Raw genomic sequence first — 27,032 nt, 5'->3', positions numbered from 1 at the left:
CTTTATTGTTGAAAGTATTACAGATGTCCCCCTTTCCCCCTATTGATCCCCTCTACCCCACATCCACCCAACCCCCTGGCCATTCCCATACCAATGTCTGTGTTCATGGGTTATGCTTATAAGCGTATAAGCTCTTTGATTAGTCTCTCCCCACCCACGCCCCATCCCCCCTTCCCTCTGAGATCCCTCAGTCTGTTCCATGCTCCTATGTCTCTGGATCTATTTTGTTTATCAGTTTATTTTGTTCATTATATTCCACATATGAATGAGATCTTGTGGCCCTTCTCTTTCTCTGACTGGCTTATTTCACTGAGCGTAATACTCTCCATGCCCCTCCATGTTGTCCCAAAGGGTACGAGACCCCTCTTCTTTACAGCTGCGTAGTATTCCACGGTGTGAATGTCCCACAGCGTTTTCATCCATCATCGACTGATGGGCACTTGGACTGTTTCCAGATCTTAGCTACTGAAAATTGCTCTGCTGTGAACATAGAGGTGCATAAGTTCTTTCTGATTAGCGTTTTGGGTTTCTTAGTATATATTCCTAGAACTGGGGTCACTGGATCCTCACTCTGTTTTCATAGACAAAAGGGCCAAGACCTTGTTCTTTCCCCTTATAAATCCCTGGCAGACAGGCATCAGCCTGGAACATTTCCTTATTTGTACTAGTTGCTAACCCCTCTCATTGCCTTCTCTCCGGGGTATTAGAGAATCGGTGACTCAGGGAGCAGTTTATTTGGTTTTATACCAAGCTCTGCTGATAAAGGTAAAGTGCACTCACCTCAGTGAAAGTTTTCATTTAGGCACACCCCTCAGCACTAGTGTCCTGTGACTCAGTGTGTGACTTCCTGGAAACAGTGGGGCATGGTTTCAATTTGAACTTTCAGGGCCATTTTGAAGAGGAAGGAGAAATAAATCAGCCCAATGAGATGCAGATATAAATGTACACAACTGGACCCCAAGGGAGTTAATGAGAAGGGAAAACATGCCAGTTCATAAAAATCGTTATAAATGGCAGGCAGAAAATGGCACAGATAGGATATATCATAAGAGGTCAAGAAATGGGGTGGGGGGAGACAGGTTTAAGTGCTTATGGAGGTATGCTGTGAATAGAGTGAGTATTTGACAGTGCCAGTCATTACAGAGAACTGCAAAGTGGCTAATAGCATGTCTTTAACACGAGACACATTGTTTTTATGTTTTATAAGAAAAGGCTGACAAGATGTTTACTAAGCTCCCTAATTTTAAATGCACATACAGCTGATTATGCCAGATAGCTCAGGGATGTCTTCACAAAGGAGAGGAATCTACTTGTTCGTTGAAGGACAGAAAGATTGATATAGGCTAAGAATCAAGAGGTATAATGACCAAAATGATAGTTTAAAAATACAAAATGTATTTTGTGAGAAAACATGGGAATCAATGTGGAAAAACAATGCTAATCGGCACTGACTGAATGCTTACTGTATATATGAAACAATGCAGTAAACATTTTATATGGATTAAAACACTTAAATTTTCCAATTCAATGAGGTCAGTGTGTTACCCCTATTTTATAGATGTAAAATGACAAAATGAGGCCACTTAACTTGTGCAAAAGTGCAGTTATAACTGGAATTCCCAATTTGCCTACTGTGATATATTTCATTTGACAAACTTAACTGAAGGAAAGTTTCCTGAAAGAGGCGATCTGGAAGAAAGGATGGAGAGCTAGAGTGGAGCCAGCCATGGGGACACCTCAACTCCTAAAGAGTTTGCATGAATTCAAAATATATTACATTTGCTTTCTAGACACTTTAATATTGAGAAAGGTGGGCGAGCATTACAAAGATTAAAAAGACAGTATATAGGAAAAGTATTTTGATAAAAACATAGATTTACAGATGGAGCACAGACACTGCATGCGGTGGTCACTCACTTTTGTGCTGAATAAAGCGATGCTACCTTAGCTTCAAAGGCCTTGTGTTTTGAAATGAATTATTCTGTGCTCTAACTTGGTAGCAATACCTGGGGGAAGCTTGTTTCTGAATTCAAAGAGATTTCACTGAGTTCACTCTGGCAGCATTTAGATGTTGCTTTCTCCATATCTGCTAGCTGTTTTAGACAGAATGCATTAAAGTTCAGTTTTCACCCATAACTAGTTCCCTTTCTGATCTTAAATGATCTTCTGTATTAGTTGAAAGAACCTAGATTCATTTGTAGCTATGGAAAAAGAGACTTTTTTATGCTATTCAAAAATGCCATCTGATTTCCTGGTTGTTCAAAATTTCAAATCTTAAATGCAAACAAACTCTGTGGATTACCTTATAGAATATGATCCTAGTATTTGAGCTTTTCATGCCAGCATACTAAAAATAAACTTTATTGCCCTTCTCACAAAGAGTAGAGAGGATGGAGAGCCGTCTTGCTCTATCTTGCCTCTCCATCTAAAGGCATGTGTTGCATCCCTACGGGATAGTTTCTGTTTGGTCATTGTCCTCTAGGGCAACCTCCATTCATACACGTATGTATCTGACCACGTATGGGGGGTTCTTGCTGAAATTTGTGATAGTAGTTCTCAAACTGGGTTGAAAGAACAAAATGATTCCTCTCTAGAATGAACTCAGACAGTCCTCTGAAATGGGGGTGTGATACTTTTCCTCTCTGGTGAGTTTTGTTTTCACTGCCCACCCCTCCCCCCACGGCATCTTGAGAAAGATAAAACCACTCAGGCTGTAACATACTACATTTTTGAATTTCAAAATAGTATGGTGAGAAGATTCATAATTATACCTGTCTCCCAGGGCATAATGACTTAATTAATATCCCCTTTTTGAGACTTTGCACTGTGGGAAGTGCACAGCTGCATCAATTGATGCAAATTAAGGTGCTGGAAGTGCAGAAGCCTGAGTGCTTTGATTGTCTGTGTGTGTTTTCAATGTTTAATATAGATCTTTTTTCTGTCCTTTGGTTTAATTTGTGTGCAGAATTCGGGCCTCCTTTTCATCAGCCTACAGAAGACAAATGTGGAGGACGACAACCATATGCAAAGTTGAAGCTACTGAAGTCGCTAATGACTAAAATCAATCACAGATGGATATTCCTGGATCAAAGGTATTTCAGAAGATACATTAGATTATATTTGTTCTGTTTTGTTCAATTATTAACCTAAGGGTATTTGAAAAGGGTTTAGGGGTAGGTGTTTCATTTTGAGTCTCCCTGCCCACAAGGATGTCCTCCTTTTTCTCCCATTGATCCCCTCCACCCTGTATCCAACACTGCTCCAAGCCTGCCCCCTACCAGGGCCTGTGCCCATAAGCTATGCATATAAGCATATAAGTTCTTTGATTAGTCTCTCTCCACCTACTCCCTCACCCCTGCCTTCCCTCTGAGATCCCACAGTCTGTTCCATGCTTCTATGTCACTCGATCTCTTTTGTTCATCAGTTTGTTTTATTTATTATATTCCACATATGAGCGAGATCATGTGGTACTTGTCTTTCTCTGACTGGCTTATTTCACTTAGCATAATACTCTCCAGTTCCCTTCATGCTGCCCCAAAGGATAAAAGACCCTTCTTTTTTACAGCTGCATAGTATTCCATGGTGTAAATGTGCCACAGCATTTTTATCCACTCACCTACTGATGGGCACTTGGACTGTGTCCAGATCTTAGTTATCGTAAATTGTGCTGCTATGAATATAGTGGTGCATAAGTTCTTTCTGATTGGCATTTTGGGTTTCTTAAGATAAATCCCTAGAAGCTGGATCACTGGGTTAAATGGCAGCTCCATATTTAATTTTTTGAGGAACATTCACACTGTTTTCCAAAGTGGCTGCACCAGTCTGCATTCCCACCAGCAGTGTACAAGGGTTCCCCTTTCTCCACACCATTGCCAGCATGTGTCATTTGTTGATTTGTTGATGGAGCCATTCTGACAATTATGAAGTGATATCTCATTGTGGTTTTAATTTGCATCTCTCTAATTATTAGCAATGTTGACCATTTTTTCATATGTCTCTTGGCTGTTTGTATGTCCTCTTTGTAGAAGTGTCTATTTAAGTCCTTTGGCCATTTCTTAATTGGATTGTTTGTATTCCTTTTGTTAATTGTATGAGTTCCTGATATATTTTGGATATTAATCATTCATCAGATGTAACATTGGCAAATATGTTCTCCCATATAATGGGATCCCTTTTCATTTTGTTGATGGTTTCTTTTGATGTGCAGAAGCTTTTTATTTTGATGTAGTCCCATTTCTTTATTTTCTTCTTTGTTTCTCTTGCCTTAGGAGATATAACGGCAAACATATTGCTTTGAGAGATATCTGAGATAATGCTGCTTACATTTTCTTCTAGGATTTTTATGGTTTCACATCTTACATTTAAGTTTTTTATCCATTTTGAGTTTAATTTTGTGTATGGTGTAAGTTGGTGGACTAGTTTCAGTTTTTTGCATGTACCTGTCCAATTTTCCAAACACCATTTATTGAAAAGATTGTTTTTACTCCATTGTATGTTCTTGCTTCCTTTGTCAAATATTATTTGAGCGTAATGGATTGAGTTGATGTCTGGGTTCTCTGTTCTGGTCCACTGATCTATATGTCTGTTCTTGTGCCAGTATCGGACTGTTTTGATTATAGTGGCTTTGTAGTATAACTTGATATCTGGTATTATGATCTCTCCAACTTTGTCTTTATCAAGATTGCCATGGCATTTAGAGTCTTCTTTGGTTCCATTAAATTTTTGGAATGTTTATCCTAGATATGTGAAATATGCTGTTGGTATTTTAATAAGGTTTGCATTTAATTTATAGATTGCTTTTGGTAGTATGGACATTTTAATGATATGAATTCTTCCAATCCATCAATGAACATGGTATATTTTTCCACTTGTTTATATCTTCCTCTATTTCTTTTAGCAACACCCTGTAGTTTTTGGAGTACAGGTCTTTTACACTCTTGGTTAAGTTTATTCTTAAATATCTCATTTTTTGGTGAAATGGTAAATGAGGTTGATTTTATAGTTTCTCTTTCTGAGAGTGCATTAGTGCTGTATAAAAATGTCATTGATTTCTGGGTGTTAATTTTGTATCCCACTACATTGCCAAATTCATTTATTGAATTTAGCAGTTTTTTGATGGAGTCTTTAGGATTTTCTATGTACAATATCATATAATCTGTAAATAGTGACAGTTTTACTTCCTCCTTTCCAATTTGGATGCCTTTTATGTTTTCTTCTTGTCTGATTGCTGTAGCTAGGACTTCCAGTACTATGTTGAATAAGAGTGGTGAAAGTGGGCACCCCACCTTGTTCTTGTTCTTAGGGGAAATTATTTTAGTTTTTGTGCATTGATTATGATATTGCCTGTAGGTTTGTTGTATATAGCCTTTATTATGATGAGATATGATCCCTCTATTCCCTCTTTGCTGAGAATTTTTATCAAAAATGGGTGTTGGATTTTATCTAATGCTTTTCTGTGTCTATTGATATGATCATATGATTTTTGTCTTTCAATTTGTTTATGTGATGTGACATGCTCATTGATTTGCAAATATTATACCAGCCTTGCATCCTGTGAATAAATTCCACTTGGTCATGATATATGATCTTTTGAATATATTGCTGGATCCTATTTGCTAATATTTTATTGAGGATTTTAGCATGGGGTACTGTCCTGTAATTCTCTTTTTTGTAGTATCTTTGTCTGGATTTGGAATTAGGATAATGCTGGCCTTGTAAAAAGAAATTTGAAATGTTCTTTCCGCTTTGATTTTTTGGAATAGTTTGGGGAGGATAGGTGTTAGTTCTCTGAATGTTTGGTAAAACTCCCCTGTGAAGCCATCCAGACCAGGGATTTGTGTGCTGGAAGTGTTTTTGATTACTGCTTCAACTTTATCAGCAGTTATCTGCCTATTCAATTTTTATGACTCTTACTGATTGAGTTTTTGCAGGTTTTATTTCTCTAGAAATTTGGCCATTTCATCCAGGTTGTCCAGCTTGGTGGTGTATAGTTGTTCATAGGATTTTCTTACCATCCTTAGTATTTCTGCTGGGTCAGGTGTTACTTCACCTCTTTCCTTTCTGATTTTATATATTTGGGTCCTCTCTCTTTGTATGTTGATGAGTCTGACTAAAGGTTCACCAATCTTGTTTATCTTTTCAAAGAACTAGCCTTTAGTTTCATCAATCTTTAGTATTGTTTTCTTAGCCTCTATGTCACTTATTTCTGCTCTGATTTTTATTCTTTCCCTCCTACTACTTACCCTGGGATTTTCTTGTTGTTCTCTTTCTAAGTCTTTAAGTTGTAAGGTTAGAGACTCTATTAGAAGTTTTTATTGATATTTGAAGTAGGCTTGTAGTGCTATGAACTTCCCACTCAGGACTGCTTTCATTGTATCCCATAAATTTGGAGTTGTTGTGTGTTCATTTTCATTTGTTTCAAGAAAGTTTTTGATTTCTTTCTTGATCTCTTTGGTAACCCATTCATTGTTTAAAAGCATGCTATTTAGCCTCCATGTGTTTGAATGGTTTTTAGTGTTTTTATTGTAGTTGATTTCTAATTTCATGCCATTGTGATCAGAGAAGATGCTTGATATGATTTCAATGATCGCGAACTTGTACAGACTTGTTTTGTATTCTAGCATGTGGTCTATCTTTGAGAATGTGCCATGTGAAATTGAGTATTTAGATTCTGAAGCTATAGGGAGGAATGTTCTATATATGTCTGATCTTGTGTGTCATTTAAGGTCAGAGTTCTCTTGTTGACTTTTGGTCTGGAAGACCTATCCAGTGAAGTCAGCAGAGTGTTAAAGGCCCTACTATGACAGTGTTGCTGTCAATCTCTCCCTTAAAGTCCTCTAGAAGTTTTTTTTATAAATATAGGTGCTCCTATATTTAGGGTGCATATATGTTTATCAGGGTTATACCCTCTTGTTGGGTTGATACCTTTAGCATTATGTAGTCACTTTTCTTGTCTCTCGTTATGGTCTTCATTTTGAAGTCTATTTTGTCAGATATGAGTATTGCTACTACAGCTTTTTTTAATGTAGTTTTGCATGGAAAATTTTTTTCCATCTCTTCAGTTGCATCCTGTGTGAGTCTTTTGCTCTGAGGTGGGTCTCCTGTAGACAGCATATATTTGGGTCATGTTTTCGTATTGACTCAGCTACCTTATATCTTTTGATTAGAGCATTTAATCCACTTACATTCAAGATATGATTGATAAGTACTTACCTATTGCCATTTTAATTCTTATGCCTATGTTTCTCTCTCTGTCTTTTGCTAATTCAAATTCCAGCAGTCCCTTTAACATTTCCTGCAATGCTGGATTGGTGGCGATAAATTCCTTTAGCCTTTTTTTTATCTGGGAAGCTCTTTATTTCACCATCTATTTTGAATGATAATCTTGCTGGATAGAGTAATCTTGGCTTCAGATCCCTGTTTTGCATTAGCTTGAATATGTCATGATATTCCCTTCTGGCATGTAGTGATTATGATGATAAATCAGCTGACAGCCTTATGGGAGCTCCTTGGTAGGTAACTGATTGCTTTGCTCTTGCTGCCTTTAAGATTCTCTCTTTGTCTTGAATCTTTGTATTTTAATTATGATGTGTCTGGTTGTGGGCTTCTTTGGGTTCTTATTGCCTGGGACTCTCTGTACCTCCTGAACTTGTGTGACATTTTCCTTGACCAGGTTAGGAAAGCTTTCTGCCATTATTTCTTCAATCAGATTCCCTATCCCTTGCTTATTTTCTTCCCTGTCTGGCACTCCTATGCTTTGAATATTGTTACCCTTCATGTTGTTCCACAGTTCCACTAAAATGTTCTCCTGCTTTTTAATTGTTTTTTTCTTTTTTCTTTTTGGATCTCTGATTGATTGAGTTTACTACCCTGACTTCTAATTTGCTGATCTAATCCTCAGCTTCCTCTAATCTACCGTTTATTCCTTCCAATGTATTCTTTATATCTGCTATGTCATTCTTAATTTCCTTCATAGTCTCCATATCTTTTTTCATGCTGTTAAATATCCTTACAATCAGTATTTGGACCTCTATTCCTGATAGATTGTTTATTTCCATTTAATTTAGCTCTTTTTCTGGAGACTTCTTGGGGGCTTGTTTTTTTGTCTCCCAATTTTGGCTTCCTATTGGGTTTATTTGTATGTATTAGGTAGATCCCCTAGGACTTTTAGTTTTTTGGGGGGTATCTGGTGCAGGTCAATGTCAGATGCTATTTGTGACTGGTCTTGAGTGCCCTGTCAGAACTATCAACAACCCTTGGCTTGAGGACCTCACTATTGGGGCTGGGTGCATTTGGACAGGACCAAGGTGCACACCAAAGCCAGCTTTTCCAAGGCCAGGGTCCAGAAGCAGATCAGGCAAAGACTCAAAGCACTCTGAGGTCTGCCTCTGAATGCAGGCTGATTAATCTGATTCTCTTAATGAGCCTCAGGCTGTAGAAGCTCCACCAGGTAGGCGGAGAGGTTTTCCAGCAGTGTGCCACAATTGCTTCCCCCTCAGCAAAAGCTGCTTGGCAGGTAAATGTCTGCCTGTGAAAGATGCCCTCTGCCATATGGAGAAATAACAGCACGATAATCCAGAGGGGTGCCCTCTGAGTTCTATCTCCAGAACTCACAACCCTAGATTATCCTCACACAGCTTCAGTTCACTCTGCCCTCCCTTTGCTGGAGCCCAAAGAAAGTGGCTGAACACAAACTTTGTGTGTTTTCCCTTTAAGAGGGTGCCTGCATTCCCAGCTGTCTCACTCTGGTAGACAGAAACCCTGCTGCTTATCACAGCCAGATGTCATGTGGACACCTTTCTCAGTTCTGGAGCTCTGGGCTGGTAAGCCCAGCTTAGGGTTTGGCCCCAGATTTCTCAGTGCGAACCACCCACAGCTGAAATATCCCTCTGGACATTCAGCAGCTGCCTGTAGGAGCCCAGCCAGCCTTCTTGTGCCTCTGCACTTCATTCCAGTCTCTATGGGATCGCTGTTTTTCCTCTTTGGTTATGAGGGTGCTCTCCAGCATGTCTTTAGTTGCAGCTTATTATGCAGGATTTTAAAATATATTTTAGTTGTAATTCCAGTTTGGTTCCAAGAGAGTGTCAGTGTAGCTTCCACTCAGTCCACCACCATATTTATTCTCTTTATTTTTAAGTTTCTTATGACTCATATGAATTTAACCTCCCCTCTCTTTTAAAATAAAAGTTACTATAGCACATTGCACTTCTAAGTGTGTTTTGCTTAGTAGAAGTGAAAGATGCTTGGGCCATTTTGCAACCTACCAGGAATCTCAAATGTTAGTGAAGCTCAGCAAAAACTCCTGAACATTTCAGATAGAAGGAAATTGAGTTGTGACAGTCCTATGGAAGCTCAGGTAGCATTTGAGCATAAATCAAATGTTATAGGTTTCTCTCTTTCTTTCCCGCACTATCCACCCTTCCTGCTCCTATTGTTTTTCTCCTTTATTTTTATAGAAAACCCTGGGAAGATGAAATTATATGTAATATGATTTTTGCCTATTTAGCTAAATTTATGTGCAGGGTACTGAGTAACAATAAACCAAGAAAAGCACAATCTAATAACCTGGTAAATTGAAAAGAGATTGATCAAATAAATGATCGAGTAAATCTAGTGTTCTTTTTATTTAAAAGAAATTTAAAAGGTAGTGAAGAGTGAGTTTATTATAGAATTTTGTTGCCTTGTGGTTGATAGTGGTGGTGGATTTTTATTTTGTTTGGTTTTAAGGTAGAGATGATCAAATGATTCAGTTACCTCACATTCATTTTTATCAATGAGAATGACTGAGAAGTATAAAAGAAAATAGGTAAGAGCAACAGACAACCCAGATTCATAACTATTAACAGACAACCTTTTAGTGTTTCAAATAGTTTCACATCAAAAATTCTTAGAAATTATACTCAGAAGTTCAAAATAATGATGTGGATACCAGGTGATTTGCTCCAAACATCTGAATGTGGATAAATTGGGTCAGGAAAGCTGCAAGGACTAAATGTAAGGTGTCAGAATGAGCCAGTGATGAGCAGGACTCTGAGATGCAGCACGCGCTCAGGGGCAGGACTCTGGTGCTGGGATCCTGATTCTGCCAGCTACTAGCTGTGTGAGTGTGAACTATGAACTCCCCATGGCACAGAGGATGTGCCTGAGCACTATGCTAAGTGACTGACCAAACTTTACCTTGGCTTCCACCTGTACTAGGTCATACCCCTAAAGGGGACCCCAGGCCCATGCTGAGCCTTTGCTTAAGAAAATTCAATAAAGCTGAAGGACAAAATGTACTTTGTCTCATCCCACACTGCCAGAGTGTTTCCAGTAATTTACCACTCCTCCATAGTCTCTCTTTTGGTTTCTCCTTTTCACTTATACACAGTCCCTTTTTATCCTCTCTCTGTTAGCTTTTTAAAAGCTAAGCTCACCTTTGAGCTGGCTGGAGTTTAGCTCAGTTTACACTGGAGTCTCTTCCTTACTATAGTACATGAGTCAACGCTCTCTTGCTGCCCTTAACAGGTCTCTGGTACCTTTTCTCTCTCACAGCTCTTTTTATGGTTGTTTCCTGCCTCCAAAATGGTAGTACTTACAATACCATCTTCTCAGTGCTGCCACAAGAATTAATGAATAAACTTTTGTAAATTGCCATATTAATGTTTATTAAAATACATTTATTTTTTTCCTACTAATCCTTAGTAACTCTATCAATACAGGGACTTAAACTTTAATATGACTTGCCCATCATGATTCTACACCAGCTTGTAGTGATCTTCTGCCCCAGTCTACTATTCCAGTGTCAGAATTCAATGTCAAGTGTGTCAGTCCTTCCTCTCAATTACTCACTCTGGTTCCTGCCTGCAATGTTCATTTCTGCTTCCTCTCTGACATGGTGACAGCATGTCCTACCTCTGTAATCTTGCTCAGTGTATCTTTCTCTACAAAATCATGCATCCCTTTTCTCTGTGGTCTCAAGCCTTGTCATCATACACATGTCATAACAGCTAGTACAGGATGGATGGATATTTCTTTCTAATGTCCAGGGCTGCAAGGGCATTTACAATTTTGCCTTTCAGTTCACAAGTTGTTTTTATGCCCATTGTCTCATTTAATTCTTATAATAATTCACAACATATTTTATTCTGCTATCAGTATATTCCATGAAGAAAAAAGTCTTGCATTGTAAATATTTTAGCCCATTTACTTAACCTGTGAATGGTGAAGCCAGGCCAGATATTCTTCCCTGGGCTCACTACTTATTAAATGACTGTTATTTGGAGCCTTTGTAAATGGGATCATGACGTTCACTTTGGAAGTCTGTTGTGATACCCCAAAACCATGACATCAAAACAGACAAACAAAAAGTTGAAAGTGTCTGTCTCAGAGAAAACACTTAAAAAATGCTATTTGACTGAATGATTATTTCCTCCCAAAATTTAAATGTTGAATCCTAATCTCCAGTGTGATGATACTTGAGGCCTTTTTGAGTGGATTAGGGCATGGTGGTGGGTCCCTCACAGGTAGGATTTGGACCCTTAGAAAGTCACTTTGCCCTTTCTACAATGTGAGGCCATAATAATAAGAGAGCTATCAATGAACCGGGAAGCGAGCTCTCCCCAGACACTGAATAGCACCTTGTTCTTTGTCTTCCCAGCCAGCAGAACTGTGAGAAGTAAATGTTTTGGTTTATATGCCACCCAGTCTATGGCATTCAGTTACAGCAGCCCGAATGGACAAAGACAAAAATGTTTCTTCCCTCGTTTTTGTGAACAAATGTGAATAGGCTATTTAAATCTAAGAAAATACACATCCATAAACAACGCAAAGTTCAAGTTAGAGAAAACAAAGAGAGTATGCTAATTTCAATTTAACATTGTCAGTGTGGACTATTTCATGGGACATAAACTGGGAATGCTTTTCTTTAATAGAGTAGGAGGTTTCATGATGCATTACTGAGCCCCTAAATAGCTCAAAGATTCTCTTGAGTTTTCTGCCTTCTGCTTTTAAAGAAAGGAATAGTCTAGGCTTGAATTATACTGGTTGACTATTGTATTAAACAATCAGGAAATTTTGGTAATTGATTGAGCAATTAGCAAAATAAAGAAAATAAATTTAAAAAAGGAGTGTAAATGTAACGTGACTATGGTTAACAATACTGCATTGTATATTTGAAAGTTGCTAAGAGACTAGATCTTAAAAGTCTTCATTACAAAAAAAAAAAAAAAATTTTGTGGCTATGTATGGACATGAATGGTAACTAGACTTAGAAAAATGTAAAGAGGAAGGATTTTAATTTGATTCTTCTTATGATAATTAACGAAAATAGCAATTTCACTTAACATTTATTTCAATAGTAAAATTATGGTTTCTTGTCCTAAAGATTTTATATTCATAGTGTACTTAGCCTTAATAAAAATATATAAGCAGCTACTAATGCCACACCATTTTCTTTGCAGAATACCTAAGTTTTGGAAAGGTGTGTAACCTCCTCAATGCCATAAAGCCAGCAAGTGGGAGAATGGGGTGTTGTGCACATCCTCTGTGCATCTAAAGAGCACATTCTCAAAACTTTCTGTAGAAAAGACACTTTGGTACCTATGTTGAATTCTGGGAGAAAAATAAGGAGGCTTGAGAAATAAAGTTACTAAGAAATCAGGATGGATGTGTGCACAAAGTGCCCATTTTAATGTGTAAACTGCCCATAAATTTGGAAACATAGAATAAAAATTCCATTATACTTCTGTGATCTCAGACACATCCAAGCCAGCCCCAGTGTAGCTTAAGTGTACTAAATGCAAAACCACAATACAGTAGTTTACTCTAAAATATGTGTCTATAATTTTGGAACCCCAGTGTTCATGGGAGGAAATACCACTTTATATTTCATGTAGTTTGTTTGCAAAAAGACTACTTTTGTCCACACTTAACACCAATTCTCTGTATTTTTCAAACATTATACAGGATTCAGCAAAAGTAGGTTTACAGTTGCTTGTATGGAAAATAATAAAATAATTAATAATAATAAAAGAATAAATGTGTTTCACATATTTACAACTGTAAAGCTACTTTTGCCCTACCCCATACAATCTCTGCAACTTCTGTTGAAAGATATCTCAAATAATACGAAAACCAAAATAAATAAACTTTTTTTTATTCTTATACAATGATAAATATCCATGAATGATAGAAAAATAAATATTTATTTATTGTATTGACCCCCGATATAATGACTGTCAACCAATGGTTGTTGGAGCCAATGCAACTCCAACAGAATCCCCAATTTTGGGTGCAGTGAAGAAAAACTTTATTCAGTGCAGAACAGCTCAATTGTGATAGAGCATGGCTGTGAAATAGCATGGCTGTGAGATGGTCCTGAGACCAGGCCTTTCTCTGGCTAGACAGCTCTGCTCTGCTCCCTGCTGAGCTGCTTGGTGCTGCACTGATTTGCTCTGCTCTGGTGAAACATCTTCTGTCTTTCAGCTCAGTCAGGGAGACACAGGCATCAGTCTTCATGAAAAGTGAAAGTGCCAGAGGGGAGCTGGCATAGATAGAAGTCCCAGACACTGACCCCATTAATCTATCTCATGCAAGTGACTACACCAATTCCTTGAAGTTTGATTAGTCCAAAAGCCACTATTCTGATTGGTCAGAATAGAGCCACTCTGGTTGGTTGGAGATCTACAGCTCTGATTGCATGGGGAAAACCTCAGTTCTACTGGTTGAAATAGGATTCCAGGAACTCCTTTGTAACAACTGCTGGCTCAGATGGCAGAAACACTGTGCAGGCAGGCATTTCAGTGCAGAGGTGGGAGTTCAGTGCAATCTGTATTCTCAAGTATAGTTTGCATGAGAGGACCCTATGAAGAAATGGCTGCTAAGCTCTTCTTTTTTATTAAAATTTGAGGTCAGCCACCAGGAGTCTTTCTTAATTGTCTTCTTTGTCAGGATTTACATGACAAACCTAGTATTTTTATAGCCAATAAATATGTAGTAAATAAAAGAAGAATTGTAGAGGGGATAATATTTTTACTTACTAAGTTAAAGAATTAAAATAGTGCACTAGAAAGAATACCTACACAGACTTTACACTTAAACAGACTTTAATTTGAGAATTCCTCCACTTAGTCTCAGAATGAACTTAAACATATTACTTTGTTGTAACATCAGTATCTTAATTTGAATAGTCAATATGCTGATTGATGGAAATATAACAGGACCTTTCTGAAAATAAAATTAGATAACATATTTATTACTTTTTATACTTCTTACATGGCATATAAATTATTATATACTGGTCATATTGTTATATGCATAAAGTATAAAATAAAATATTCAAATCATAAACACTAATTGAAAACTTTTAACAATTGAGCTTATAGTAAAATAAACAGTCTTCCCTAAAAAGCTTTTAACATATTTGAAAAGATGCGACAACATACTAAAAATAACATTTATTTTAAAATTTGTATAAGCAAAAAATGTCAATTAATCATATTTTTATGGCTATTGGTCTCATTGCAGTAGAGCACAAATATGTTGGGGAAGAACTGATATGTAATAGGTTTCAAACTTTCCCTCATAAACTTGCTATCAAAATGACTTAATGTGTTTGAAGTTGATGAAACTCTGCATGGAGAATTGAGCTACTTCTGCAAGTTAAATGAGAATCTAGGATTCAGTTTCCCAGCAGGCAATATGCCCTTGGAACTAGGTTTTAATTGACTACAACTGAGCCTGGGAGAAAGAGAATTTACAAGTTGAAATAGGTTCTCCTGGCCAATGGCCTTGAAGAGATGTGTTGGGTAGAAAAGGCTGACTGGTTGGGGACCAAAGGACTTTGTTCTTATGGTGAAATCTACCATGTTCTGGTCCAGATTCCTACAGGTTCTAGAACTCAGACTTGTCAGCATCCCTTTTAATAGGATTTGAAAATGTGAGTTCATGCTGAAAATGTTCATGTGACCAATGTATAAGACTAAAGTTTCAACTAAGTAATCCATGGTAAAGAAAAACAACTACAAATTGTGCTGGAGTCTTGCATAGGAGAGACTAAAATATTCTCTCCCTATTGGCAGATTATATTGATGGGAAGACAAATGGGATTTGGTATGTCAATAAAATTTCCCCTACTTTCTTATATATTCAGAGCCCTAAGTTCCATCTAGATATATGAGCATCTAACTAAAGACTGTGCAGTTAGTGCTGGCCATGCATTCAAAACCTTGCCAATGCTCCAATACATGGACTTGATGAGTACCTCCTGAGGAAGGAGTTATCCCACACAATGTTGGCTGGGCTGAACATGTGGTGGCAAAAGCCAGAAATACCCCTTTAGAGCAACGCATTTGAAGAATTCCGTAATTCTAACACATGGAGTCTCCAAGTTAGCCCTACACTTTTTGTGTTTGGACTGCTTTGACGGAGAAAGAAACAAGCATCTAGCCTTTAAGTTCCAGATAGTTGGAGATTCCAAGATGGTGCTGGATTCTGTGGATTCAGTGGAAGCTACACTGACACTATCCCAGGAGAAAACTGGAATTACAACTAAAATATAGAAAAACCATCCTGACTAATCAACTGAAGACTAGCTGGAGAGTGCCAGGATAACCCAGGGCCTAAAGTGGGGACTGCATATAGACTGGTGGGATGTGCGGAGGCACCAGAAGGTTGTGTGGGCTTCCACAGGCAGCAGCTGAAGGTATGGAGGGATATCTCAGATATGGTGGCCTCTGAGGCTTAAACCCTAAGCTGGGCTCCCCAACACAGAGCACCAGAACTGAGAAAAGTGCCCACATAACATCTAGCTGTGAAAAGCAGCAGGGTTTCTATCTACAAGGGAGAGATGGCTGGAAACACAAACAATCTCCTAAAGAGCCAACACAAAAGGTTTCATGTGTAGCCACCCATCTTGGGTTCCAGCAGAGGGAAGGCAGACTATGAGGAGAATATAGAGGTGCTGGCTCAAAGGATAGAGCTCAGAAGATGGCCATCTGGATTCCTGTGGTGAGTTATTCCCCCATACTGAAGAAGATAGCTTTGTCAGGCAGAACTTTGTCAGCCAGGCAGCCTTTGTCTGAGGGAGAAAGCAATTGCCCCACCCACTGGAAAACCTCTTAACCCATTCTGTAGTTTACGCCTTGCTGCAGTCTATAGCCTGTTACTCATTAAGATAAACAGATTAATCAGTCTGCAGGCAGAGGTGGACCTCTGGGTGCTTTGAGTCTTTGCCTGATACCTACTTTTGGACCTGGAATTGAAAAAGCAGACTTTGGTATGCATCTTGGTCCTGTCTAGACACACTCAGCTCCAGCAGAAGGATTCAGAAGCCATGTGTTGTTGATAGCTTCAAGCAAGGTAATCAAAGGCAGTCACAAATAGTGTCTGACATGGGCCTGCACCAGAGACCATCCAAAAAGACTGAGAGTCCTACCAGATCTATCTAATATATAGAAACAAATCCAAATAGGCAGCCAAAATGGAGAGACAAAAAAGCCCCAAATGAAAGAACAAGAAAATTCTCCAGAAGAAGATCTAAATGAAATGGAGATAAGCAATCTATCAGATATAGAATTCAGAACACTGTAAGTATGATAAGAAAAGATAGGGAAACTATGAAGGAAATGAAGAATGACATAGCAGAAATAAAGAATACATTAGAAGGAATAAACAGCAGATTCGAGGAAGCTGAGGATTGGATCAGTGAATTAAAAGAGAGAGTAGAAAAGTCAATCAATCAGAGATCTAAAAAGAAATAATAAAATACAGGGGGACAGTTTAAGGGAGCTGTGGGACAGCATGTAACATAACGATATTCACATCATAAGAGTGGAAGATGGGGAAGAGAATAAGCAAGGGATAGAGAATGTGATTGAAGAAATAATGGCAGAAAACTTCTCTTACTTGGTCAAGTAAAAAGTCACACACATTCTAGAGACAGAGAGGTCCCAAGCAAGAAGAAACTAAAGAGACCCACACCCAGACACATCATAATAAAATGCCAAAAATTCAAGGCAAAGAGAAAATATTAAAGGCAGCAAAGGCAAAGCAGCCTGTTACCTACCAAGGAACTCCCATAAGGCTGACTTCTAACTTCTCCTCAGAAACTTCTACAGGCCAAAAGGGAATGGCATGAAGTATTCAAGGTAATGCAAAAGAAGCATCTGAAACCAGGACCAACATATATTCTGTCTACAAGAGACCCACCTCAGAACAAAATACACACACAAGATGAGAATGAAGGGGTGAAAAAAAATTTTCCATGCAAATGTAAATAAAAAACACACCAAAAACTGGGGTAGCAACTCTCATATCTCACAAAAAAGACTTCAAAATGAAGACCATAACGAGAGACAAGAAAGGTTACTACATAATACTAAAGGGATCAATCCAACAAGAGGATATAACCCTGCTAAACATGGATGCACCCAAAATAGGAGCACCTACATTTATGAATAAACTTCTGGAGGACTCTAAGGTAGAGATTGACAGCAATACAGTCATACTAGGGGAATTTAACATCCTACTTACTTCACTAAATAGGTCTTCCAGATAAAAAATCAACAAGGAAACACTGATCCTAAATGACACACAAGATCAGATTGATTTAGTTGACATTTGTAGAACATTCCACCCCACAGATGAAAATATGCATTCTTTTCAAGTGTACACAGGACATTCTCAAAGATAGACCACATGTTAGAATGCAAAATAAGTCTCTACAAGTTTGAGAATATTGAAATGTTATGAAGCATCTTCTCAGATTACTTTGGCATGAAATTAGAAATCAACTACAATAAAAACACTAAAAAATATTCAAACACATGGAGGCTAAATAGCATGTGTTTAAACAATGAATGGGTTACCAAAGAGATCAAGAAAGATATAAAAAACTTTCTGGAAACAAATGAAAATGAACCCTGAACAACCTCAAATCTATGGGACACAATGGAAGTAGTCCTGAGAGGGAAGTACAAAAAACAAGAACCATTTCTAATAAACCATTTAACCCTACAACTTAAAGACTTAGAAAGAGAACAAAAGTAAGGCCCAGAGTTAGTAGAAGGAAGGAAATAATAAAGATCAGAGCAGAAATAAATGACGTCAAGACTAAAAAAATAACACAAAAAGTCAATGAAACCTGGTTCTTTGCAAAAATAAACAAGATTGATGAACTTTTAACCAGAATCACCAAGAAACAAAGAGAGAGGACCCAAATAAACAAAATCAGAAATGAAAGAGTTGAAGTAACAACTGATCCAACAGAAATACTAAGAATTGTAAGAAAATACTATGAACAAGCTGGACAGCCTGGATCCGATTGCCAAATTCCTAGAAAAAAAAACCCTGCAAAAACTCAATCAGGAAGAGTTTGAAAATCTGAATAGGCCAATAACTGCTGATGAAGTTGAAGCAGTAATCAAAAAACTTCCAGCACACAAAAGCCCTGGTCCTGATGGCTTCACAGGGGAGTTTTACCAAACATTCAATGAAGAGCTAACACTTAGCCTCTTCAAACTATTCCAAAAAACCCAAGAGGAAGGAACACTTCCAAACTCTTTTTACAAGGCCAGCATTAGGCTAATTCCAAAACCAGATAAAGACACTACAAAAAAGAGAATTACAGGCCAATATTCCTGATGAACATAGATGCTAAAATCCTCAAAAAATATTAGCAAATCTGATCCAGCAATATATTAATAAGATCATAGATCATGACCAAGTGGGATTTATTCCAGGGATACAAGGTGGTACAATATTCACAACAATAAACCAATTGAAAGATAAAAATCACATGATCATATCAATAGATGCAGAAAAATCATTCAGCAAAATAAAACAAAACATTTTTGATAAAAACTGTCAGCAAAGTGGGAATAGAGGGATCATACCTCAACATAATAAAGGCCATATATGACAGACCTACAGCCAACATCATACTTAATGGGCAAAAACTAAAACCATTTCTCCTAAGAACAGGAACAAGACAGGGGTGTCCACTTTCACCACTCTTATTCAACATAGTACTGGAAATCCTAGCCACACTGATTGGGCGGGAAGAAAACATAAAAGGCATCCAAATTGGAGAGAAGGGAGTAAAACTGTCATTATTTGCAGATGACATGATATTATACATAGAAAATCCTAAAGACTCAATCAAAAAATTACTAGATTCAGTAAATTAATTAGGCAATGTAGCAGGATACAAAATTAACACCCAGAAATTAATGGCATATTCATACAGCAATAATTCACTCTCAGAAAGAGAAGCTAAAAAAAACCAACAATCCCATTTACCATTGCAACACAAAATTAAGATAGGAATAAACTTAACCAAGAACATAAAGACATCTACTCCAAAAAATACATTACATTGCAAAAGACATAGAAGAAGATATAAACAAGTGGAAGAATATACCTTGTTCATGGACTGGAAGAATTAATATCATTAAAATGTCCATACTACCCAAATCAATCTAAAAATTCAATGTAAGCCCCCATTAAAATACCAACAGCACATTTCACAGATTTAGAACAAACACTTCAAAAATTTGTATGGAACCAGAAGATCCTGAATAGCCTCAGCAATCTTGAGAAAGAAGAACAAAGTTGGAGGGATCACAATACCAGATATCAAGTTATACTACAAAGCCACTGTAATCAAAACAGCCTGGTACTGGCACAAGTACAGGCATATTGATCAATGGAACAGAACAGAGAACACAGAAATCGACCCACATCATTATGGTCAATTAATATTTGACAAAGGAGGCAACAGCATAAAATGGAGTAAAGACAGTCTCTTAAATAAACGGTGGAGGGAAAATTGGACAGGTACATGCAAACAAATGAAACTGGACCACCAACTTACACCATACAGAAAAGTAAACTCAAAATGGATAAAAGACTTAAATATAGGATGTGAAACCATAAAAATCCTAGAAGAAAATGTAGGCAGCAAAATCTGAGACATTTCTCGTAGCAATATGTTTGCTGATACATCTCCTAGGGCAAGAGAAACAAAAGAGAAAATAAACAAATGGGGCTACATCAAAATAAAAATCTTCTGCACAGCAAAAGAAACCATCAATAGCTCAGCCGGATGTGGCTCAGTGGTCGAGTGTCCACCTAGGATCCAGGAGATAGGGGTTCAATTCCTGGTCAGGGCACATTCCCAGGTTGCAGGCTCGATCCACAGTTGGGGGCCTGCAGGAGGCAGCCAATCAATGATTTTCTCATCATTGATGTTTCTAACTCTCTCTCTTCCTCTCCTTTCCTCTCTCTGAAATCAATAAAGATATATTTTAAAAAAAAGAAAGAAATCATCAACAAAACAAAAAGGGAGCCCACTTATGGGAGAACATATTTGCCAATGACACATCTGATAAAGGGTTAATATCCAAAATCTATAAGGAACTCATACAGCTTAACAAAAGGAGGCCAAACCATCCAATTAAAAAATAGGTCAAGGACCTAAACAGACACTTCTCCAAAGAGGACATACAGATGGCCAAGAGACATATGAAAGAATGCTTGATGTCACTAATCATCAGAGAGATGCAATTAAAATGACAATGAAACATCACTCACCCTTGTCAGAATGGCTGCCATCAATTAATCAACAAATGACAAGTGCTGGCAAGATGTGGAGAAAGGGGAGCCCTAGTGCACTGCTGGTGGGAATGCAGACTGGTACAGCCACTATGGAAAGCAGTATTGTGTTTCCTCAAAAAATTAAATACAGAGCTGCCATTTGACCCAGTGATCCCACTTCTAGGAATATATCCTAAGAAATCTAAAACACTAATCAGAAATAACATATGCACCCCTATGTTCATAGCAGCATTATTTACAATAGCCAAGATCAGGAAACAGCCCAAGTGCCCATCAGCAGATGAGTGGATAAAAATGCTGTAGGACATTTACACCATGGAATACTATGCAGCTATTAAAAAGAAGGATCTCTTACAGTTTGGGACAGCATGGATGGAACTGGAGAGTATTATGCTAAGAGAAATAAGCCAGTCAGAGAAAGACAAGTACCACATGATCTCATTTATGTGGAATCTAAAGAACAACATAAACTGATGAAGAAAATAGATCCAGAGACATATAAGCATGGAACAGACTGAGGAATTTCAGAGGGAAGTTTGGGGAGGGGAGTGAGTGGGAGAGATTAATCAAAGAATTTATATGCAAAAATGCATAACCCATGGACACAGACAATAATAAGGGGAAGGCCTGGGAGTCAGGTGGACCTGCATTAGAGGGGATCAATGGGGAGGAGGAGGCATCTGTAATACTTTCAACGATAAAGATATATTTAAAAAAACTGTTCCTGATAGTTGATCCTTTGTCAAAAACAACCATATCTTTTCCCTAATTAATAACCACAGTGGCACCATTCAACAATCTTGAGGTGATGACTTCTTGCCCAATCCATGTAGCATCTGCACCAATTTAAGTGTGATGAAAGTTGGGAGAAATTTGCAGTTAGTGAGTTCTGGAAGTATGATAGAATCATGCATGGGGGGATTTAGCAAGACAGGGCCATGCTGAGCAGAGGCCAAAGAGAAAATGAGGTGACATGTAGAAAGAGCAGTGTGGAGCCATTATACCTGAAGTGATAAGGTTAGTTTTGCAAATAAGTCAAATAAATGAGGGAGGAGCACACTAATTATTAGTTAGGTGATTAGATTAAATTAAGTACTCTGTTAATTTTGCAATTCTGAGACATTTCTAGAGAGAATACACAATGAAGAAATTGAGAAAATAATTACACATTTTCCATATTCTAATGACCTCTTCCACTTATCTACTGTCCTATTTAACTATTTTGATGCTTCTAAGACATAAGCCCAGAAAGAGCACCTAGAAGCACAAAGGACAATGACAGGGGTATAGAATATAGCTGTTCATTTCCGTTAAGCTTTGGAGAGGAAAGCTGTTATGTAAATCTAATCAAAAAACCCCAAACGAGAAAATAAAACAAACAAACAATAAAACATAATGCAAGTGTGAACTTTATGCTTCATGTTTGGGGAGGATTCATAGCTTCAGAAAGCTTCAACATCCTAATTATGTGAAATAAAAGTGTTTTTCCTGTGATGATTCATTGTATTCAAAAATAGGAGAGTTTAAAGTAATGGATAAAAATAGGAGTAGGAAACAAAGAATAAAAGGATCATAAGTGAAAATGTAATTTTGGTAGAATTATTTACCTTTTCTATTGGGATTTTTTATGCTGTTTTTAAAGCAAAGTCACCTGTCTCTGCTGCGTTCCAGCCAGTACCCCTGACTTAGTGTAAGGCCACTCACATCGCTACATAATCTGCTTGTGCCAGTCAGAGAGTGGTGAACTTGGTGGGCATTCACTCTGCTCTTGCTCTTCCCTTTCTCTTTAGCAGCTTGCTTTAAGATTGCTTGAAGATAATCTCCTCATGGAAATGCTGCCTTTGCTTTATAAAGGTGGTTTTATGTAGTCGATAGCTATTAAAAAGTGCTTAATGGGGACAAAATATTTATTGGGCTATGTGCTAGCTTGGACAGTTTGCTTTAAATTGTACAGATGACTTAGTCTCATTTAATACTTGTGAGATTATTCCTGTAAAAGTAATTTTCCCAGGATCTCTCAGCTAGAACGTAACTGTGAGACTAAATGCCCAGTGCCTCTGATCTCTAAGCCTCCTTGAAATATGTCACTGGATGCCAGAACCTGCAGTCATATGATTAGTAATTTTATATATATATATGATTCCCTTTTCCTACCTACACAAATATATATTCTCGTTTTAGGATTAGAAGCTAGCAGCAGTGGGGGAAACGAGTAGCCTTTGGAGGATTTTGAGGTTGAATTATATTATCTAACCTTTATTTAAACATAATAACTATCACCCTGGCAAGTGTGCTCAGTGGTTAGAGCTTTCGCCCTTACACCAAAAGGTCGAGGACTTTATTTCAGGTCAAAGGCACTTTTGATCCCTGGGCAACCAGGGCATGTGCTGGAGGCAACCAATTAATGTGTCTCTCTCACATCCATGTCTCTCTCTCTCTATCTCTCTCTCCTTCCCTCCCCTCCCCTCCCTCCCTCCCTTTCATTCTCTAAAAAAATCAATGGAAAAAATATCCTTGGTGAGGATTAACAAAAATAAATAAATAAAATAAAATAAAAAGTAAATGTAAATAAAGAAACATAATCATTAAGGGTGCTGGTTTGAGAATAGACTTGAGGAGACAAACACAGAAACAGGAATGTGTATTAAGAAGCTACTTCAGTGTCTCATGTAATGCAATGGAGGCATTGAGAAGTAGTAAGAATATGGATATGTATGTATTTTAAAAGTAGAATTAATAAGATTTCCTAAAGAACTATGAGAGGAGTAAAGAAAGAATTCAGCTTTTTCCCCCTGGGTAAGTTGGAGGGTATCATTAAATGAGCTGGAGAATTCTCAAGGCAGAGTGTGCTGATGTATATGTGGTGGCCAGTTCTGAACAGTTTCAGCGAAATGGCAGACAAATACTGTGAGTAGTCTCTTACTTTAAAATGTATTGAGCAATATGCTGAAATCTTCAGAATGAGGAGGATTATTCTGAAAGGTCCAACAAAGCTCTCTTCTGTGGACACCTAGGTCTGGAGAGTTTCAGAGAGGCAGGTACTCCTCCACCACACCGCCCACCACAGGGAGACACAGTGGACAAGCTGAAGTGGGCATTGCTCTGAACTGTCCTTCCTGCTCAGAAGCAGGCTGGGGCTCAGTTGTCTTGAGAACAGACAGTGAGTGGAACAGGGCTAAGCAGTTACAGAGTTCACTAACCTGAGTGGACATAAACAAAGATTAGCACACACAAACACACCTGCTATGTAGACCACACAATTAGCCAGTGAGGCATTTTTATTCCCTCAAAGAGAAAAAGAACATATGGGTACATGACCCCTACAATATCCTAAGTAGCAAAATTCACCGGAAAGTTATCCAAAACATAGAATTCAAGTTGGCTATCTCACCAGCTCATATCCCAAGTTTTTAATCTAACAGATTCTTCAGGAAATAGCTCTTTTGCAAAGCACATGTTCCATTCAAAGACAAGTAAGGTAAGAGAGCCAGAATGAAGTCTATGGCTATAAATTACAGGAGGGGCAGGGGAAGAGAGAAAGAATCATAGCAGTCAAGACATAAAAGGTACATCGCTAAAAAGAATCATGTTATAATGTTGATATCAAAGAAACATTTCTATATTATGTTGGATAAAATATGTCCTTTAAAAAACAACTCAATAACACAACAGAAGAATATAAATAGCAATTGATGCAATCCAAGAAAGAATTAAATAAAATATAAAACCATTCATATAAATATAAATTAAAAAATGTAAGAAGCCACTGCTAAAACAGCACCAGGGATATTGGAGGAGGTCTTGTTAACACCTAGCAGAAAAAAACCCAGAAACAAGTAGAGTGTTAAAAACAATAAAAAATTGTTTTATCTAGAAAAAATTGATAAAGGACAATTAGATATAGCTATTTGAAGCTACAAAAATTATGATAAAAAGCGGATATTCCTTTTCAACCCAGGCCAAAAATATATACATCAAATAACTTCAGAAGAGGGAGCCATTCGGCTTTGCTAAAGACTTACCAGCAGCAATAGGAAACCACGTAGAAAATGATGAAAGAAAGTCCACATATCTTCCTGGGAAGAAAGTGTGGGCCAAGAATTGGATGCTCACAACTTTGTTGTTCAAATGTAAAGGCAGAAAAAGCACTGTCCGTCTGTTCAAGAATTGTTCAAAAAGGCAAGAATTGAGGATACACAGCATTCCTGCTGCTTTTTAAAAAATGCCTTTTTCTGAAATTGAGATAATTGTGTTTTTTTCTAAAAAAGTATGTTGAAAATGTTATGAATTTACATATATAATTAAGGCACAATAAAAAGCTGTGGAAATTATGCTGAGAGAAAACAATGTAATTTTTTTAATACTAGTCAAACCAAGAAGTGAAAAAGACAGGAGATGGATGTAGTATAAGTTTGTTTACTTCCTCATTTTTTATTCCAAAGACAGTAAATATTACTTAAAAATAAGTCAAGAAAGGTATACTTAAGTGTATAGTATTTTAAAATTATAAAATAATCAACTAAAAAACAAAAAAAATGGACTGTAAATCTTCCGAAGTATAAGAAATATAACAAAACGTAAAAAGCAAAACTTACATAAACTATAAACAAAAATATTTAAAATGTAAGAGAAAATAAGACAAGATAATTATGCAAATGATATACAAAGATGCCTTTTGATTCAAGCGCAGTGTTGGGCGATTGTTATAGATACCATATGGCCCAAAGAGACTGAAATACTTACTGTCTGGCACCTTACAGAAAATGTTAGCCACCGCCTCCTTGCAGTGTAACACAACTACTAAAGATACAAATGCCACAAATCTTTATTCTTCATATATCATTATATCAAAATGTATAAATAAAAACACTAATAAATTAAAGAAAGAGTAGTAAAAAATGCAACTTTATGATTAGTAATTAGCCTACATATCTAACTTCAGGATAGATCACGTAGCAAAGCATAAGTAACACAACCTAACGACATAAATAGAACGGCCCAAACTAAAACAGGATGTGACTACAAGTGTATCATATGCTGTTAATTGGTATAGGTATAGGATTAGTGGAGGGCAACCCTTTGTGAAAAAGGGTGCATTTTGAAGCATTGCTCATGACAGTAAGTAAACAAACAAAAATTCAAAAACAAAACTAGGAATAACAAGTGTTAAACAAGAAAAGAATGGTTAATCTATAAATGTGATGATAGATATAATGCAGTCATTAAAAATGAGAATTTATATTCTTCCAAGAAATGCTAAGTGAAAATATAAGCAAGAAGAAACATAACCAACAAACACATATGTATGTAAATATGTGTGTGGGAAATTTCTTAGAGATTACATTAAAAATATGAAATGAGTTTAGCTTTCAGGATTAAATTTAAGGATGAGGGTTGGGAGGGGCACTGATTATTTTAGGGTTCTTTTCTTTCATTATACATTGACAATGTTTTCATAATAATAAAACACTTATTTAAAATGTAAAAAACATAGGTGTCCCAGTTAAGTGGAAGGAGTATTGCACTGTGTTTTCATTGTTAGATAAGCATGGAATGTATTAGAACCAAGAGAATGGCTGGGGCATTTTTTAGGATCTCACCTTCTTAACCTTTGGTGTGGTGTCCCATCCTCGGCTTCTCTGGATTCTGGGGAGACTTCTGTCATGACATTAGTGTAAAGGAAATTAATCACCGACTTCTCCTAGAGAACTTACTTGAATATAGTTGAAAGCTTCAATTTCCTGCTTTGCTCCTGGGATATCATGACCAAGAACCAGAAAAACCTGCTTGTATAATTTTGTAATATCCAAGCAATTCACATTCAGAGACAGTGGGCCGCAGGCCTTCCCTTCCCCTCATTTCCCTTTAATGAGATGCCTGATTTGGATGTCTCATTTCACACTTGTTTTGTCTCTCTGCAGGTGATGGGGTTGGGGCTCATCACATGCTTATATCCCTAAATGTAAACACATTGGCACCTACTGACTAGTCTTATACAATATCATCTGAGTTCTGATTTAATAAGAGTTTTATGTGTTGTAGAATTTCTCCTTTCACTCTTAGGTAATCTCAGATCTGTGATTCAGTTTTTTGGGTTTTTTTGTTTGCTTTTATCTTAAGGAAACCTATAATTAGGGGAACAAAGCCTGTACTTTAAAACCTAATGAAGAAAAGATTTATTTAATTCTCATTAAAAAGCAAAATACAGCTTGAGTGCTATACCTTTTGACACATATGGAAACTCAACATTTAGAAATTATAATTTTGGTAGGTTTCTTGTATCTCTGCACATTAGACCTCCACTAGGAAAATACATGAAAGTGACAGGTGAAATGTCTCCCATCACATGTAAGCAAGAGAGCAGGATAGACGAGCACTGAAGAGAGTGTGCTGTCAACTTCCTGTCCAATTTGGCAGAAGGTGAGCTGCCAATCAGC

The 27,032-nt window shown here is 37.3% G+C and overlaps 1 long non-coding RNA gene across 1 annotated transcript in view; it reads left to right on the top strand.

Annotated features, from left to right (window-relative positions):
• The window catches only part of LOC308559798, a 72,171-nt gene that overhangs the window by 25,115 nt on the left and 20,024 nt on the right, over positions 1–27,032 (top strand). Inside the window, exon 3 of the long non-coding RNA XR_013999204.1 lies at positions 2,966–3,092. This is a non-coding gene — a long non-coding RNA (uncharacterized lncRNA). The remainder of the gene's footprint in view (positions 1–2,965; positions 3,093–27,032) is intronic.

Source organism: Miniopterus schreibersii (assembly GCF_964146895.1).
Source record: "Miniopterus schreibersii genome assembly, chromosome: 7".
In the NCBI taxonomy this organism is placed as follows: Eukaryota; Metazoa; Chordata; class Mammalia; order Chiroptera; family Miniopteridae; genus Miniopterus; species Miniopterus schreibersii.
This window is presented reverse-complemented; position numbering and strand designations above follow the sequence as displayed.